Raw genomic sequence first — 13,493 nt, 5'->3', positions numbered from 1 at the left:
GTGCCTTAGTGATACCAAACGGCAGCAGGTATTCGAATGGCAGGTCCATGGCAGCAACTACAATTTCAGATTTGTTCTGTGAGGAGACACCATTTTCCTCACAAAAAAAAAATAATAATAATTTTGGGATTTCACTTTCAGAGGAACCACAAGATCCATAATGCCGGTGTGCATACGCCCATATGGGCGGGACTTTGTATCATGCATATGGCCCTCTGAGATTGCCGCTCTGCTTATCAACTCGCAGCCCGTGAACAAGAGCACAGGGACTGCTCGAAACGCGTTGCGCTTTCACGATTGAGGGGGACTCGGTTTCTCTGTTACACTGCTGTTCCTGGATTAAAGGTTTATCTAAGCTCCCGTTGTGTGGCATCTCCATGTTGGGCAACCTGTTTGGATATACATACATACACATACATACATACATACATATATATATATACATATACATATAATCTACTGGCGGTCGCCAGTAGATAGTTAGGACCTATTTTCCATAGGAAATCCGCAATATTCCATTCCCAATAAGTCTGGCACCGGTTGATGAATCCTCGCGAAATTTTCCAAACTTTTGGACAGCTCTGCTCCGCTCCTACCCTAAAAGTTTCGCGGTGATCCGTCAAGCGGGGGCCGAGAAAAAAGGGGGGTCCCAAAACGAGTTTTCCCCATGCAATTTCCCATAGGATCTGTTGTCGCAGCTACAGCCCGAACCGCTGAACGGAATGACACCAAATTTGGCAAAGAGGTAGTCTTCAGTTCAGACTCGTGCCTTTTGCATAAATGGTGTGAATCCGTTCACTAGTTCCTGAGAAAATTAGAGTTAAAAGTACATATATATCTATGGCCGGGGAGGATCCGCGCAACCTACCCGCACCGTAAGCGCACCCTCCTCGAACCGAGCGCGCACCCTCCCGATCGCGCGCTCAATGCCAATTGGCTGTTGAGTGTCAGTCTACATTCGAAACCAGGAACTGTTGGCGGCCATTTTTTGCCTCGGTAGAAGCGAGGCTGAAGAAGCAAGGAGAATAAGTGTGTAAAATATATAAAGGGGGCAGAGTGGAAATACTCTGACCCTCTAGAGGTGCTTAGGGGGTCCCAGAAGGACCCCTGGGGCCCCCCTTTTTTTTTAACGGTAAAATGCGCGCATCCTATCGCGTTGGGTGCACGGATTCTCTCGCGTTGGGTGCGCGGATCCAAGGGGAAAAAAAATGAAAAAAGACAAGAAATCATTGGTTGTATGACAACTTTCTACACTGAAAGGTAGGGTGTAGATTTCTGTTTTTTAAAGGCATGATTCTTATTGGTTAACAAAAACTGATTGTAAGGAACATTATATATGATAAGCTGATATGTTGAAAAGTCAAGCACACTTGCTGTCTTGTTTAGCAACATTGTGTGCTGAACTAGTGACCTGTGTGCTCAGTGCAGTGTTCCATGACCTGTTTCGATGGTAACAGGCAGAAGGCAGATTGGGGGAAGGGTTGAAATGTATTTCATTTGGAAAGGGTTGAAATGTTTAACCAATAGAAATGCGTGTTTGCTTTTGAATTTGTGTGTGAAGGATTGTGATTTGATGTTTACATGTATATGTGTGGAAAATGAAAGGGAAACTTTTCCATTCTTTGTTTTTGCTGAGAGGTGCACAGTGCTGAGATTCTGTAAAAGAAAATCTGGTGTGTGACTGATTTACTTCTTAATCTACAAAACAACTTTAAAGGTGAGTTATTTAATTGTGAGGGGATGTATGTAGACTATTTTGATTTTAATCAAACTAATGTATTTCTCCTGCTAAAGTGTAGGGAGTACTTTTTTCTCTACAATCTTATTGACAGTTTGTGTGCATGTAGAAACCATTCTGTGATAAGAATTTGTGTTTTTTATGTGTTTGCAGACAGATAACTGTGCTGTTTTTATATTTTGGTAGAATTAGAAACCAGTCATTGTTTATGAATTTGTGAAATGAGTTATGTTTCTATACTAAAATGTAGTATTCCTTCTAGATGTAGAAATGTGTTTTGATATAGTGCAAGGGATAGTGTTGTTTGTCTAGAATCACACAGTGAGTATGTGTGCATTTGGGAACCACTGCGAGAAGCATTTGGTAACCCTGTATTTACTGACAGATAACTGTTTTAAAACCTGTCATGTTGTCAAGTTTTAGTAGCATGAGAAACCAGTCTTTGCTTATGCATTGATAAAATGAGACAGGGTTTGACACTAATGTGCTGTACTTTAATATGTAGATTGTGTGTAGTCTCCTTACCCCTGGCACAGTAGTGAATCAGTTTTGGTAAGCTGCTAGGGATAGTGTTGCTTGTCTAGAATCACACAGTGAGTCTGTGTGCATTTGGGAACCACTGTGAGAGAAGCATTAGGTAACATTGTGTATTTGCTGACAGATAACTGTTTTAAAACCTGTCATGTTGTCAAGTTTTAGTAGCATTAGAAACCAGTCTTTGCTTATGCATTGATTAAATGAGTCATGCTTTGACACTAATGTGCTGTACTTAAATATGTAGATTGTGTGCAGTACACTTGTTGTCAAGTTTTACTAGCATTAGAAGGCAGTTTTTGCTTATGCTTTGATTAAATGAGTCAAGCTTTGACACAAAAGTGCAGTCCTGAAATATGTAGAGTGTGTGCAGTTCCCTTACCACTTCCACAGTAGTGAATGATTTTTGGTAAACTCCTAGGTATAGTGGTTGTTGTTTAGAATCACACTGAGTCTGTGTGCATTTGGGAACCATTGTGAGAGAAGCATTTGGTAACATTGTGTATTTGGTGACAGATAACTCTTTTAAAACCTGTCATGTTCTCAAGTTTTAGTAGCATTAGAAACCAGTCTTTGCTTATGCATTGATTAAATGAGTCATGCTTTGACACTAATGTGCTGTACTTAAATATGTAGATTGTGTGCAGTACCCTTACCTCTTCTAGACTAGTGAATGAGTTTTGGTAAACTCCTAGGATAGTGTTGCTTGTCTAAAATCACACTGAGTCTGTGTGCATTTGGGTAAGGATTGTGATAGAAGCATTTGGTAACATTGTGTATTTGCTGACAGATAACGGTTTTAAAACCGGTCATGTTGTCAAGTTTTAGTAGCTTTAGAAGCTATTCTTTGCTTATGCATTGATAAAATGCGACAGGGTTTGACACTAAAGTGCAGTACCATGTACTATTCTCTTCACTGTGCCAGAACTGAAAATTTAAAAGTTTTACCCAGGCTGTGTCCTAGCAGTAGTCTGATGATTTAGTCAGTTTCCAAGTACTCATGTTGTGAACCATACATTACCACATAGACTGCCTCAAATGTCTATGCAGTATGCATGCGTCTTCTAACATACTAAACACTTGTCTTTCACATCTTCAATTCCCTAGTCAGTATCCATACCATCCAGCAAACATCCTGTCACGCCCTTTGCACTCCTCTAGTCACCCATTCAGTACCAAGTACTAATCCATTCACTGTGTCAAAAGCCAACCACTTATAAATTCACCCAGGCACTCTCTTTGCTGTACTCTAATCATTCCGTCAATTCCCAAGTACTCATGCAGTGAGCCAGGCCTTAGCACATAGACTGCTTCAAATGCCTATTCACTATGCATGCAGGCCTCTAACCACCTATACAGTTGTCTTTCACACCTTCAATTCCCCAGTCAGTATTCATACACTTCTAGCAAACACCCTGTTACTCACCCAGTGTGTCTCCTTATAGTAGTGTATTTATTCAGTCAGTTAGCATGTAGTCTTTTAGTGAGGTAGGCTTTAGGGCATTAACTGCTTCAAAGTAGTATGCACTATGCATGTAGTGTTTTAACCATCGTCACACTTGTGATTCAGGGTTATAGTTTTAGTCAGTTTTTATATAAAATGTGTTTGTACAGTAATGGAATAGTATAAACTTGAAAGTTATTAAAATACATTTATTTGTAATTCTCTTTTACAGATACAGAAAAGGAGTGTTTCTCATCCGTTTGCACTCTTCACGTGCAAGATTGTTTGGATGAAGGGTCCTTCGGCGTTTCATCATACTTGCCGTACGAGTATTTCTTGTTAGGATCCCCTCGCAACAGAACTCTTTTGCAAATCTTGCACGTGACCAAGGTGGCATTGATCTTTGTTTGCCCTCGGGAAAAGCAAAACATTTCCACAGCACTGAAGAAAAACGTTGTGGGCGTGGTGCCTCCTCCAAAAACAACATTTACAGTTTTTGTAAGTTAAACTTATAGAATTTTGTTAGCCGTAAGCATTTTATATATCTGTGATTTGTATCTTGTGGTATTTTGCTGAGAATAGCATGTTGGTTTTTTTTTAACAATCTTTCGGATTGTTTTTTTTTTGCCCGCTGTTAAGTGATGAGTACGATTGAAATCACTATTTTTAGTGAAATTCAATATATTCTGAGAACAGCAAAAAAGGCAAACAAATTACTTTGTGGAAATTATGCTGTGTTGTAAAAAATGTATTATTACATGTTATAATTTTTTTCCCTTTTCTTTCACAGATCCAAATTTAAAAATAAGCAATTTATATGAATTTAGTTGTATACCATTTTTTATTCCTATTACTGTAAAGGTAAGTTTCACTAAGTCTCAATATGCAGAATGAGGAGGTCTGCAAGAAGCTACAAACTCTGTTAATACCTATGTAGTTTGAAATCTGACCATAATCAGATATCATGTGACCTGCAAAAAAATAGATTTGAGGGGTTCATAATATTTCCCATTGTAGCTATTGAAGGATCGCAATAATTTCAATCATTCTTCTTTGAATATCTTTGCAGACAAAACTCTGTGCTACCCTTCTATCATTCGCAAGGAAATATGTCACTTTTTGTAACATAGTTATTGCACAAGACACTCTTTCATATTTACAAAGAGAGGAAAAGGCACTCTGTGCACTTTTTATACTCCATGTAAATACAACCTCATTATGCACACCAGTTTGCGTTGAAAGGTTGTTCTATAAGTGTTGTTGTGCATGATTGCACTGAATACTCCTAGAACAAGATAAATGTCTAGATTTGTCAGAAATTATAAAATTTCGATATGTGTGTGAATGCTGCACCATTCTAAAATTGGTGTAGGAAAGCACAACAAGGAGAATTGTTTACATTTCTCCACATTTTTATATCTTCAATGCATGCTACAATGCTCAGCATACATTGAAGGAGAAAAATGCCTTTACTGATTGTTTTTGTGCAGGAAGGTGTGTACTACAGCACACTGCAGTTAAAGAGGTTACTGTGTGATGCTGCAGTACTTCCTCATATTTCTGCACTTGTACATTAACCATACGCTACTAATGCATTCATTCAATTACGTACTACACATACATTCATCTAAACTTTCACACACTAACAAAGAAATTTAGCTCTTTTTTTCAACCAGGAAAGTTAGTTCTTACAAGAACTTTTTTTTTCTTCTTCTTTTATATTTTTTGGGGGGTTTTCTGAACAATTTTTATTTTTTTTTGTATTTCCTGCAAAAAAAAAAAAAAAAAACAGGAGGAACCAAACTATGAACTTCAGGGAACAATAACATTTTTGTAAAAAACCTAGCAAATGTGACTTTCTTGCCGGCGGCAGATCAGATCGATCGACTGCTCACCGTAGCAAAAAGTCGCATTGCACTTAGTGCAGAACACTTTTAAATATTGAAATTGAGGACGGATGTCCAAATTTTGGGCTGATGGATGCACTCTTGAAGTGCTCGGCTGCGATGAGGTGGAAGGCACAGGAGCAGGAGTGTTTCTCATCCATTTGCACTCTTCTCGTGCAAGATTGTTTGGATGAAGGGTCCTTATGTGCTTCATCATACTAGCCGTGCCGCACGAGTATTTCTTGTTAAGATCCCCTCGCGACAGCACTCTTTTGCAAATCTTGCATGTGACCAAAGTGGCATTGGTCTTATTCTGCCCCTCGGGAAAAGTAAAACATTTCCACACCACTGAAGAAAAACGTTCTTTGCGTGGTGCCTCCTCCAAAAATTCATCCTCAGATGTATGAGGAGATGCAGGTGATGCCTGCTGCCCTGAAGCCATTTTTAGTTGAAAAAAGTTAGAGCCAAGTGTAAACTTAGTCTAAAAAATCTTCTTCTCTGCAAAGAGATGCTCCTCCAAAGAAGGTCAAATAAGAATGATTTAATTGGGTGGGGTCTTTCAATAGTTAGAACAGGAACTGTAATGAACCAATCAAATCTCTTTTTTTGCAGGTCACATGGGATCCGCGCACCCTGCGCTTACGCAGCACGCACCAGCCCGCATCCGCGAAATTGAATTAAAAAAAATTATAGGATTAGATGTAAAAATATATTAGTTTTAAGACTAGTTTAGAGTTTGTCTTCAATTAATATTCACATGAAATACATATATATATGTTTTTTTAAATGTTAAATATTTTGCGGAATCCGCGCACCTACCGCGTCAGACGCAGATGACGCATCGCGGAAGCGCGTAAACGTCGCGTTACGTACATCGAACGTGTCACGTATAGGCTGGGAGTCGTGTACCTGTCGTATTGCGATCGCGCACTAAACACGTACCCAACGCATACCGTGCGCGGATGCTTCCGCGTAGGGATCGAGAACGGTGCGCATAGGGTGCGCGGATCCAAAAACATTGAAATATGTAAAATAAAGTTGTGAACATATAGTTAAAGAAATATTTTTAAAAATATAAAAAAATAAGTTTGAAAAACTCAATAAAAACAAATATTTTTTATTTTTTAAAAGAATTAATTAAATAAATACATTTTAAAAATAGTGATAAAAAATAATTTCAAGAAAACATAATTAATGAAATTGACACACTGGAATCCAATGAAAATCATTAAACATGATATCTTTAGAGATAAGTTATAGATAGGAATTGGCATTAAAAAACCTTTGAAATTCACTGAAAAAACCAAAGGTTTCAGGGGCGTTATAGTTAGGAATTGGCATTTAAAAAACCTTAGAAATTCACAAAAAAAAACCATAGGTTTCAGGGGCGTTATAGTTAGCTGGACATTTCCCTCGTACAAAACCCTAGAAATTCCCCTGTTATAGTTAGTTCAGCTAACTATAACTCGCGCCCCCACAATGCACTGCTGATGACGTCACATATTACATCACTCATGACATGGTCAGTGACATCACTGATGACGTCTTCCATGTGATAAATTAGTGCATCTTGCCACACCCTAATATAACCTTTGATACACCGACTCAAAATTTCAGACGGCCGTTTTGAAAACCATAGATACTCCAATACCAATGACTACATACCCACTCATTGACTCTTAGGTCTACATACACCTCCACTCACTCACCTATACAGTCACTCATACTTACAGTCACTCAGTACAGGACAATCATATGCATTTATACACCTATACAGACACTCACACACCGCCAATCATCCATTGAGGTACTGACACACCTAGTCAGTCATGTAAATAATTAATTACAGTCCAATTTACTCACCTGTACAGTTCAATACACTCAAGTTCACTTACTCATAAAAATACTAACAAATTCTGGCGCTCTTATACAATTACTGATACAAGCACACACTCATCCATACAGCCACTCCCAAAATCACACACTCTGAGATATAAATAGTTATATACTCTTACACACATATACACTGTGTTTCACATATGTAGTTACTGACACATGTACAACTGAGATATACATTCAATCACTAACACACCCTTACATACAGTCACCCAACCATACAGTCCATCACACATGCACTCTTAAAACCATGCACCCACTGAATCACCCACTCGGACATCTATGCACAGTCACACACACACACCCTACCCACACAAACACTCAGGCACCCATACAGATACTCAGACAATCAATAACCCATATAGACACTCATATAGCTATTCACAAAACCATGCAGCCACTTATAAACCAACGCACAGACACATACAGACATTCACACAGTTTAGTCACTAGTCTGCAGTAAGATACATTTAACCCATTCGGTGCTGATGACGTCTGGGAGCCGTCATGGCACACGGTGGGCGTGTGCTCATGACGGCTCCCAGCCGCCGTGACACCCACCCACGGGGGGGGAGCGCTGGCGCTCCCCCCGTGGGACACCGATCATTGTTCCGGCACCGGGGAAGGCAGGGGAAGGGCTTCCCCTGCCTCCCCCCGCCCCCCCCCCCTCCACGTCATCAATGACTTCAGCGTGCGAGGCGCGCTGACGTCATTGCACGCCTCCCTTAGTCTCCCAACGTGCTGGAAGCCATTTGTTTTCAGCGCGTTGGGAAAGTAAGAGGTAAGTTTTGCCTCGTGGAGGGTGCATTTCCAAAGGCATCGGAGGAAAGGAAAGGGTTTTCCTTTCCTCCGATGTCTTTTGAAAAATGCATTCCTGCTGCTCGATCGCGCCTGGGGCGCGATCGTGCAGCAGGAATGCATTTTTTGTGTGTTTGTGGGGTTCGGGTCCAATTTTATAGGGTCTAGGGCTCAGGGCCCGATTCAGTTTCGTGCATAATGTTGTTGGGAAGGTTTTAGGGTGGTTTGGCAAAATTCCATCCAGATTTGGCTGATTTTGGGGTGTTTGTGTGTTTGCAGGGGGGGCGCGTTTTTGGGCGAAAAGTCGTACCCCTTCCACTGGATGGATTTGTGTAATTCTTGCTGAGATTCTTTGGAATCGCTGGAACTAGTGTCCCAGTGAGCTTGAAGATGATCGAAGTAGGGGAAGTGGCAAAAAAAAAAAGCATTTTTTGTGAAGGCCCGGATTGCAATGTTATCCAATGGGCGGTGTGGGGTGCGTGGAGAAGTGGTTTTTAGGGTGTTCTAGTGGATCGACAGGAACGGGGCTGCTGTGAATGGTAGGGAGGGGCAATTGATGGGTGTGCAGGAAGTTTGGGAGGAATCTATCGTTGGGAAGGGTGTTTTTTGTGTGTTTGGGGTGCCATTTGTCTCGGGGAGCGGCCCCTTGGGCAAGGGTTGCTCCCCTTTTGGGGGTAACATTTTAAGTTGGATTTGCCCTCCTTGGACTGGGGCAGATCTGTTTAGAAAAAGGCCAGAAAAATATTTTTTTTTAAATTGTGTGTGGCCCAAACGGGCCAGAAAAATATTTTTAAAAAAATGTGTGTGGCCCAACCGGGCCTTTTCGGCAATTTGTTTTGGGGAGCGGCCCCTTGGGCAAGGGTCGCTCCATTCTGGGGAGCATTTTTCTTGGCCGTTTCTGACCCCTTGAAGGGCAGATTCAACAATTAATTTTATTGTATGCCCACTAGGCCACCAGGGATTGTTTTTTTGTTGTTGGGAGCAGCCCCTTGCGCAAGGGTCGCTCCCCTTTATGGTTAGTTTGTGGACTAGTGCATTATTTGTATATGTGATTGTAATGTTTTATTTCTCCTTTTTATTCTAGTGTAAAGCTTTTGATTCCTGTTTGCGGTTTCGGCAGTGGTGGTTGTGCAGTTTTACGTAGTTGACTTGTTTTGGTAAGAAAAACCTTTTGTTGTATTTACTCCAAATCAGTGTTATTGTCATGCATGAATGAATTTTTTTGTAAGTGGTTTCGTAATGGCAGCATATTTTGTTAGTGTTTTGAGCATGTGTTTTGTAATGTCTTATGTGTAATTTTCTTTTCTTTTTCTTTTTTAGTGGGATATTGTTGATCCTTACTGTGTCTGTGCAGAGCAGGTGGTGGGGAGTCTAGCTGCTTCTGGCACGTTAGTGGTATAGTTTGAGTATTTAGGTCTTTGTGATAGAGGCATTTTGTTTATAACTTATTTTTCAAAGTGTTTGTTGACTGGTTTGACAAGTTACCTTTATTAGTAAGGATTATGGCTAGCGGTAGAATGACTGCTCAGCAGGTTGTTGGTATGCTGCTTGAATCTTCCTCTGAGCAGGATTATGAGACTGACAGTGCGTCTGAGGGAGAGGAGGGAGGGGAAGATTCAGGCAGTGAGTTTTCTCTAAACATGGAATCATCGGATGATGAAGGTACTCTCAGTGCAGATGAAGGTACTCTTGGTGTGGATGAAGCAACTCTCAGTGCGGATGATGTGCCTGTTTTAGAGGAGGATACTGCTGTGCCGATGGTGCAAGAGGCTTCTGGATTGCAGCCTGAGGTTGCTAGGCTTCCTACTGGAAGTGCTGGACTGTGGGTTGATCCAAACATGGTGCAGCCGGTGTTGCCTGCCTTTAGTGGTGATGCAGGGTGCAGAGTGGTTTGTGACATTTTTTTGCCTATACAGTTCTTTCAGTTGTTTATGGATGATATATTTTTGGCTGAGATTGTTGAGCAGACTAATTTGTATGCTGAACAGTTTTTGAGGGACCACAGTGCCACAGTTAAGCAACACTCTAGAGCTACCCGGTGAACTCCCACAAATCTGGATGAGATGAAGAAGTTTTTGGGTTTGACTTTTTTGATGGGCTTGATAAGGAAACCGTCCATGGCTTCATATTGGTCTACCAGTCCCTTGATGGCAACAGCCATATTTCCTGCAATTATGTCCTGTGATCGGTATTTACTTTTGCTTCGGATGCTGCATTTTGTTGATAATACTTTGGCATTGCCACGAGATCACCCTGACTGTGACCGTCTTTTTAAGATTCGGCCTGTACTTGATCACTTTGTAGATCGATTTTCAGAGATCTATACTCCCGGGAAAGAAATATCTATTGATGAGTCTTTGGTCCTGTTCAAGGGCCGTTTGGTTTTTAGGCAGTACATCCCTAGCAAGAGGGCACGGTATGGAATTAAGTTGTATATGTTGTCTGAGAGTAGGACAGGATATGTTTTTAATTTCCGTGTGTACACTGGGAGGGATTCCACTATTGACCCCCCTGGTTGTCCGTCTACTTTTGGAGTTACAGAGAAAATTGTGTGGGATCTTGTTAGAAGACTGTTTAACAGAGGCCACCATTTGTACCTTGATAACTTCTACACTGCTGTGCAATTGTTTAAGGAATTGTTCAAAGTTGACACTTTTGCTTGTGGCACGATCCGCTCTAACCGTAAATGTTATCCAAAAGAGCTTGTTTCCAAAAAACTTCAGAGGGGGCAGAGCAGTTCCTTGCGTAGTGATGAACTGCTTGCTGTGAAATTTGCGGACAGGAGGGATGTGTACATGCTGACTACCATCCATGATGAGAGTACTTCACCTGTGGCTGTTTGGGGTCAGTTTGCTGAACTACGCAAACCGGTGTGCATTTTAGACTACAATAAGCACATGGGTGGTGTTGATAGAGTAGATCAGAGGTTGGAACCTTACACTGCTATTCATAAGGCGTACATTTGGTACAAAAAGTTGGCCATCCATCTCTTCAATTTAGCAACTTTCAATGCTTTTGTTGTGTACAAGGAGTGTTCACCTGAGTCAAAGTTGACTTTTGTACAGTTTCAGGAGTCTGTGATAGGCAGCCTTGTTGTTGTGGAACAGGCAAGTGTTCCTAGAGTTGGAGTGGTGGAGGATGTGGCTAGATTGAAAGATCGCCATTTTCCTGATTTAATTCCTCCCACGCCCCAAAAAAACAATCCCTGTAAGAGATGTAGAGTCTGCGTGCGAAGAGGTGTGTGGAAGGAGACTCGTATACAATGTGCCGATTGTCCTTCTAATCCTGGGCTGTGTGTGCCCTCAGGTTTCAGATTGTATCACACTAAAAAGAGTATTTGGGAGTAACCGTGAGACCAATAGTGTACTGCCTTGTCTGTATGGTTTGATACAGTTGCTCAGTTTCACATTTGGCAATAGAATGATTTCTTTCGTTTCTGCTGTTGTTTTTGTAGTTATAGTTTGGTATCTAGTTCCAATTGGTTTGTGTTTTCTTTGTTTAAAAAAAAATTTAAGACGGGGTGCGTGGACTGGTGTTTTGCTGGCGGTGAGTGGGCTGGCGCTTGGCTGGCGGTGTGTAAGTAGTGACTAGCTGCTGGTCTCTACACACACTGCTAGCCAAACGCCACTCCACGCAATCCGTGAGCTGGTGTGTCAGGAATGTGAGCGTGAGAAAGTGATGGGCCCTTGAATGGCGCTGTCTGCTGGTGTGAGTGTTGTAATGTGCTGGGCCCGCGGCTGGCGGTGTGAATGGTTTTGGATGTGTCACACGTATGAAAGGTGTATGAATGGCCTGTAAAGAGGTTGGTGCCTTGTCGTGGCTTTACAGCTCACAAGCTGTGAGTCAATGGTTCAGTTTCTCGTACTTTCAATTACCAACAGTGCATTTCTTTTTTGTGAAATCTCTGGTTAATACAAGTATATATACTGAACCATCGCTCACCCTCATGCCAAATCCAACCAGTATGTATGTGTGCTTCAGGAATAGATGGTTGTGTAGATAAAAATTTCTATTCTGTTTGTCAAGCAGGGTGTACCTTGTCCCTTTTTGTGAATGTTGTAATGTGTTGGTTTTGTGCCTGGTGGTGTGAACGTTCTTGTGTGTCTCATGTATGAAAGGTGTGTGAATGGCCTGTAAAGCGGTTGGTGCCTTGACGTGGCTTTACAGCTCACGAGCTGCGAGTCATTGGTTCAGTTTTTTGTCCTTTCAATTATTGACAGTGCATTTTATTTTGTGAAATCTCGTTAATAAAATGTTATATACTGAACCATCACTCGCCCTCGTGCCAAATCCAACCAGTATATGTGTGTGCTTGAGGAATAGATGGCTGTGCAGTAATCTTTGTCTGTTTTGTCTCTCTGCCAAGCTGTACATTTCATTTAGGAATAACCTAACAACTGTAGTTTTTGTCGTAAACTAAACACCCATGGGAGTGCATGGTGAGGTATCTCTTGTGGATCCCACCAAGTTATCTTACCCACAATGTCCTGCAAATCTCAAAATGTGACTGACATTTTCCTTGCATTATTTTGCCTAAATTTTCACGCTGCTGAAACTAACAACAAATTTCCAACCCCCTGCATTTCTCCAAGTATCCCAATAGCAATGGTACCTCACTTTTATGGGTGGCGCAAGTACCCGCGGCAGGGAAGGGCCCAAAACCTATTGATGTGATATCAAAATTACCTATCACAAACCAACCTGGTTTTGCAAGGGGGGGTCCCATGTGTTTTTGGTCATGGGCTCGGCGGCCATCTAGGGAAACCTACCAAACCCACACATTACTGAAAACTAGACACCTGGCGGCCTCCAGGGAGGTATGGCTTGCGTGGATCCCCCAACGTTTCCTTACCCAGAATTCCCTGCAAACCTCAATTTTAGCTGAAAAAAAAAAAAATCACTTTTTTCACACATTTTGGTGTGGGAAAGTTGTGGCATCACCGGGCTCACACAAATTTACTACCACCCTGCTTTCCCCCAGGTCTCCCGGTAAAAATGGGGCCTCACTTGTGCGGGAGGCCCAAGTACCCGCGGCAGGCAGGGGCCCAAAACGTAGTGAGGCGCCATCAAAATGGCCTATCGCAAAACCACCTAGTTTTGCAAGGGGGGTCACTTGGGTTTTTGGCCCGGTGCTCGGCGGCCATCTAGGGAAACCTACCAAACCCATACATTTCTGAAAACTAGACACCCGGCGGCT

The 13,493-nt window shown here is 41.7% G+C and overlaps 1 protein-coding gene across 1 annotated transcript in view; it reads right to left on the bottom strand.

Annotated features, from left to right (window-relative positions):
• Positions 1–13,493, bottom strand: part of NAPA (NSF attachment protein alpha) — a 348,255-nt gene that overhangs the window by 217,806 nt on the left and 116,956 nt on the right. The gene's annotated exons all lie outside the window — the stretch shown is intronic.

Source organism: Triturus cristatus, chromosome 9 (assembly GCF_964204655.1).
Source record: "Triturus cristatus chromosome 9, aTriCri1.1, whole genome shotgun sequence".
Taxonomy (NCBI): Eukaryota; Metazoa; Chordata; class Amphibia; order Caudata; family Salamandridae; genus Triturus; species Triturus cristatus.
Note: the sequence above shows the minus strand (reverse complement) of the source record. Positions and strands in the feature narration are given on the sequence as shown.